A 6,005-nucleotide genomic window follows, 5' to 3' on the forward strand; every position below is an offset into this window, starting at 1 on the left:
AAAATAATATATATATATATATATATATATATATATATATATATATATATATATATATATATGTCTTTTGGATTTGAACCTCATTTAATGATAACAATTTCCATTTGAGGAGCTATAATGGACTAAGCCTTGAATTAGGTCTCTTTGGCCAAATTTCAATTATTCCACATACAATATCAATTTAAAGCTCAGTTCATAGCGGGTAGCGCTGTTAATGACCATGCGCTCTAATTTTGATTCTAGTAAGAGTCTCTAGGGAACATGCCAATCCCATAGCTACAGCCTCATGACTACTCTTACGTAGGTGAGTCATCTAAGGGTGTGTGTGACCCGCACTTCGCAAGAATTCTTGTCTCGATACTCATTCAGGGTTAAACCTTTCCTAACATCACATTATTATTAGCACTATCACCATAGGGATGAGCACAAATAAGTAGTGCTATTACAAGTCACGCAATACGGGATGTTTCTACCACATTGAACTTCTTCATGGGATTTCCAATCACAAAAGTTGAGTTACTCCCAGAGGTGACTCCTTTATAGGCTTAAACTTATCCCTCTCGATGATTTATATATATGTCCATGGACTTCAATATATTCATGTCCCTCTTGGACGATAATTTGGTACTATAATATTTACAAATTCTTATTTTCTGCTTGCACATCTGCAAAATCTTCTAAAACATTTCAAAATATCAAAGACATGTAAAGTATAATGAGATAAACAATGAAATTTAAAATTGACTTCTAGTCACATATTTGAACATGTGCATCCGTTCAACTCTTGCATTTCACATGCAATCTTGAATTTCATTTTAAACACTTTGCTCAAAATATCAATTTTACAACTAAGTATATAAGGTGCATTTATTTGAAATTTTTAAACACCCCAACATTCCAAAGATATCCAACTTGAATAGAGTGAGTTTATGATCTTACAATTTATTTATTTTGATGTGATCCAACATTGTATGGAGATGGTTAATGTACATGTTTCCCACACTTTCATGATTTTCATCCACCAATGAATCCTCAAATTCTTATTAAACACGTTAGTAAAATATTATTTTCATAACAATAAATTATAACTAAATGATTGATTATATTTAGAATTCTTACCGAAGTATGAGTACCACTAATTATGAATGAGATAAAACAATACCACAAATTAAATTCACATTCTCATAACATTTTGCCTCCTAGATTTAAGACATTTGCACTATGTCTTGGAGGAAAAGAAACATTTTAGACTATTAAAATATAGGTTAGAATCTTCCTTCAAAATTTTATAATAATCACACACTAAAGAAAATGACTAACAACCTAGGCATCATCACGAGTTTCTTTTCCAGAATAAAGTAAAACCTAAAAGGTCCACACCTAATGCTTTAGGACAATAAAGTGGAATATGCTAAGAGACAGTATTAAGTCTTCTTATAACTTCACGTACCCATACATTACACTTATGACCAAAAAATATGCCAATTTTGACACTTTAGTACATGTGCGCAGGGGATCACATCTTAGTATATTTCTTCATTGGGAATGCTTGAGAGTGAATTAAATTTACCCCTTTCCATCTTACACCATATATAATCACCAATATATCACTAGCAAACTTATATCATAATCACTTATTCACTTAGCCATTGACAAAATAATTACAAATTCATGTATATGCACAAATATTAATGACTACATAAGATTTCATAATCTAACCCTCAACTTGAGCGTCATAACTTGGAAAATATTTTTACCTTAAGTGGTCATCCAGTAAGATAATAGAAATTAGCATCATAATAGTATAACATGTATATTCCAGAATTTACCAATTTCTTTCTAAGACAATAACATATAATCATACCAATATATACATGAGTTACATGAAAATGAGTTAAATGTTTCATTAGCCACTGAACTTTTGGATATGTCACAGTTTACTTACCGAACTTTCAAACTTGTCTTGTTGGCCACTGAACTTCACCCCGTTACTGCCCATTACTCATCGGATCAGATTTGTTAGTTGACGTATGTATGTGGCAGACGGGAAATCTAACTGGCCGGTTAAATCCTTACAAGTGTTAAATGAATTTCCACTTAAGCATCCATGTCAGCATTGGAAGCACGCCTTTCTTTCTCCCACAAAATGAAACACGCCTAACCCAAATCATTTAACTCTCCAATTCTCCAAGTCGTAAAATCAAAGAACATCCATCCAACTGGATGCCTAATTTCCCCAAATCGTCCCAAATCGAAGCTCCAAATCAAGACACCTTCACCGGTCGGATACAATACTACTCCAACAGCATACCCTAGCGTGAAGAAGTAGCTTCCATTCCTATGTTTTAATCTGCACAATGGACGGACAACACGAAGGTGAATTTCCAACTTACGAGTTTTAAAAGTCCGCTACTTATGCATTTTAAAATTTTGGTCTTTGCAACCGCTATTCATTCGACACTTATGGGTTTTGTAGTTGCAATTTTTGGTTTTTTTCTCTCTATTCGACACTTCTAGATTTTTTTGATGTTGTTATTACTCTGACACTTATAGGTTTTACCAATTTGAACAATCTTGAGTTTACATGGTTAGAGGTGGGAATTTTAATTGTACTGGCAAGATGAGTTAATTGTTCAGCCAAATTGATGCAGTCCAATTTTGCTGGATATAGAGTTAAATGTTTCATATAGCAAATACATTTTGTTTTTAGCAAATATGATCATTCTCTACAGTGATATAGCGAATATCAATTTTATTTTTTTTTGTTTGGCCACAGTTCTTTGTTCTCTATATGATGGTTTGCATGGATTCCTTCTTAATGTGGTTTAATTGTATTATAGATTGTGAGGAAGATTCGGACTTCGTGGACTTCAACAACGACTTGGGTTCTGAAGAAGACGATGTCGAATATAACAGAAATGTAACTAATGGGATTGAAATTGGATTGGAATCTCAGGAAGAATGAGAAGAGGACAAAGATAATGAGTTGGATGAACAGGAACTACCCTCATTAGAGGAACTACGCTCTCAATGTTCATCCAATGAGGATGACAGTTATTAGTTCCCCGAATTTACTTTTGATGAGGACATGAAAAATCCTCAATTTGAGGTAGGGCAAATATTTAGTTCTGCATTAGAGTTCCGTGAGGCAGTTCGAACGTACGGTGCATTGAATGGGTACAATGAAAAATTTAGGTCAAACAAGGAAAGACGATTGCAAGGAATTTGTAAACTGGGTTGAAAATGGCTGATATAAACTTCTGGAATGGATGGATCCGAAAGATTGCAAGTAAAATCTTACACTTCAAAGCATACATGTAGTCGGGATCAATTTAATAGACACTGCAATTACATATTCTTGACATGTCGATACATCGAGCAATTCAAGGTTGACACAGATTGGAAAATCGAGCTTATTTTGGCAACAGTGAAGAAGGATCTTCGTACTGATATTAGTAGAAATGTGCCGTGGAAGATGCGAAGATATGCCAAAGAAGTTTTAGTAGGAAATTTGCAATAGCAGTTTCGACGGTTACGATCTTATGCAGCAGAGGTTCTTCATACAAATGTTGGCTCGACAATCATTATTGCCTTACAGAAGCAGGTATTTCAGTGGATCTACATATGCTTCAGTTGTTGTAAGGTTGATTTTCGAGATGGTTGTCGAAAGGTAGTAGGGGTTGACGGTTGACACCTACGGGATTGTTTCGGAGGGATAATGTTAATTGTAGTTGGTCTTGACGCTAATGACTGCATTTATCCTGTTGCATATGCAGTTGTTCAAAAAGAAAATACAACAACGTGGCGATGGTTCTTGACCTATCTCTCAGAGGATATTAGTATTGGAGACGGAAGAGGTTGGACGCTTATGACAGATAGACAGAAGGGACTACAAAATGTGGTAGATGAGTTTTTCCCTGAGGCCGAGCATAGGTTCTATGTATGACATATGTACACGAACCTTTTTAATGCTAGGTTCAAGAGTAAGATTCTTAAAAACTACTTATGGCGTGCTGCCAAATCGACCACTGTTGCCGACTACCAACATTGGATGCAACAGATTCGTGGACTTAGTGAAGAGGCATACAAATGGCTCATGGATAGACATCCACGAGAATGGAGTAGATCACATTTCTCGATGCAGTCGAAGGCTGACATTTTGCTTAACAATCTATGCGAGGTGTCCAACAAGACTTTGCAGCAAGATAAAGAAAAGATGATTTTGTTGATGTTAACTTCTTTACAATTAACCTTCATGAATAGGATTCAAACGCGTCGGGACAGGATGATGAGATGTACTGGACGTTTGTGTCCGAAGATCATGAAAAAATTGCACAAGATTGCTGAGAAATAATGTGAATGCACATTGCACTTTTTTGGTGGGCCGAAGTGTCAGGTTGAATGTAGCTCAGGGACATATGTAGTTGATCTACAGGAAAGAAATTGTACTTGTAGAGAATGGAAGCTTACAGGCATACCTTGCATGCATGCTATTGCAGTTATTCGGGATTGCAGAAATGATCCAGAAGACTTCGTTCACGCCTGCTACACGATTGAGTCGTATATGAGATGCTACGGTAGTATCATGCATCCAATCAACGGTATGCGATTATGGCCACAATTGAATATTGTTGATATCACTCTGCCGTCGTGGACTACACAACGAAAGGAGAAGCGACAGATAAATCGTAGAAGAGGAAATGATGAAGATGGGATAGTGCATTCGCAAGTAAAAACCCATCTCTGGAGAAAGGGACCAGAGCCGGTCCCGTGATTTATGGGCCCTGAGGCGAAGCTTGTAAAGTAGGCCCCCCAGCGAAAGCAATTTAAATATAAAATTCAACGGTGTATTATGCGATTCATTACTAACTTAAAAAACTAACATTAAAACAACAACTAATTATATTATAGAAACGATTTATATTATAAACCATCAAAACCAACAATGTTTCAAACAATTAGTTGAATACTATTCGTCTTGCCGTTTTAGAGGCAAAAACATCAATCAAATCTGAATAATTTAGCTGCCCAACCATTTCTTTTTCTATTGATAATATAGCCAACCTGTTTAATCTTTCTTGTAACATAGTTGATCGAAGATAGGTCTTAATCAACTTCAATTTTGAGAAACTTCTTTCCGCAGATGCAGCTGTAACCGGTATGGTTAACAAAATTTTGTAAGCAATATAAGCATTTGGGTAACAAATATTGTGAGTCTTCAAATATTGCATCACTTCAATTGCTCTTGTTGCTTCATTTGGTAATTAAATCTTCAAGACTTGTAACTCCGAACATAAATCATCTCCACTGATGTCCGAACGCCCATCATGTTCAAGATATTTCTCAAGATTCATACAAGAGTTCAACAAACTTGATAAAGTTGCATCCCTTAACCTTTTCAAATTAAACAAAAATCCAAATATGTCATCATATTGTTTGAATTGTTCAATTCGACTCCTCAGAGAAGATAGAGCTTGATCAATTATAAAAACAAAGTACTCAACTCTAAAAGATTCTTCTACTAATTGCTTTACCTCATCACTACCGCTTTCATCAAAATGTTTTTTCCTTCGAATTATGCGTTTTTCTGTAAATACAGCTTCAATTCCCATTTCATTTGCCTTTTTTGTTGCTTCATCCATAGCAACAGCAAATCCGATTTCTCTATAATCTTCAAAAAGTAAAACAAGTCCTTGCAATAGATCGATAACATGATCAATATCCATGGATTCGGTTTGAAGAAATTTACTCACAATATTGACTGCATGCAACAACCTATACCAGATTACTATGCCAAGCAAGAACTCAAAATTCTGAAGTTCATGTGTTACTAACGACTCGGCTTCACTCTTCACTTTAGGATCTTCGTTAGATTCTGCCAAATCAAGTAAGGCTTCTCTTATCTGTGCAGTTTGCTCCATTATAGACTTCACACTCTCAACATGACTTTCCCAACGTGTTTGTGACAATGGCTTTACCGTCAACCCTTTTACATTATCTTTGAA

At 35.4% G+C, this 6,005-nt stretch overlaps 1 pseudogene; it reads right to left on the bottom strand.

Annotated features, from left to right (window-relative positions):
* Positions 1-4,884: 4,884 nt before the first annotated feature.
* Positions 4,885-5,698, bottom strand: LOC111389374 (annotated as a pseudogene).
* Between the last annotated feature and the right edge of the window lie 307 nt (positions 5,699-6,005).

This window comes from Olea europaea, unplaced genomic scaffold (assembly GCF_002742605.1).
Source record: "Olea europaea var. sylvestris unplaced genomic scaffold, O_europaea_v1 scaffold586, whole genome shotgun sequence".
NCBI lineage: Eukaryota > Viridiplantae > Streptophyta > Magnoliopsida > Lamiales > Oleaceae > Olea > Olea europaea.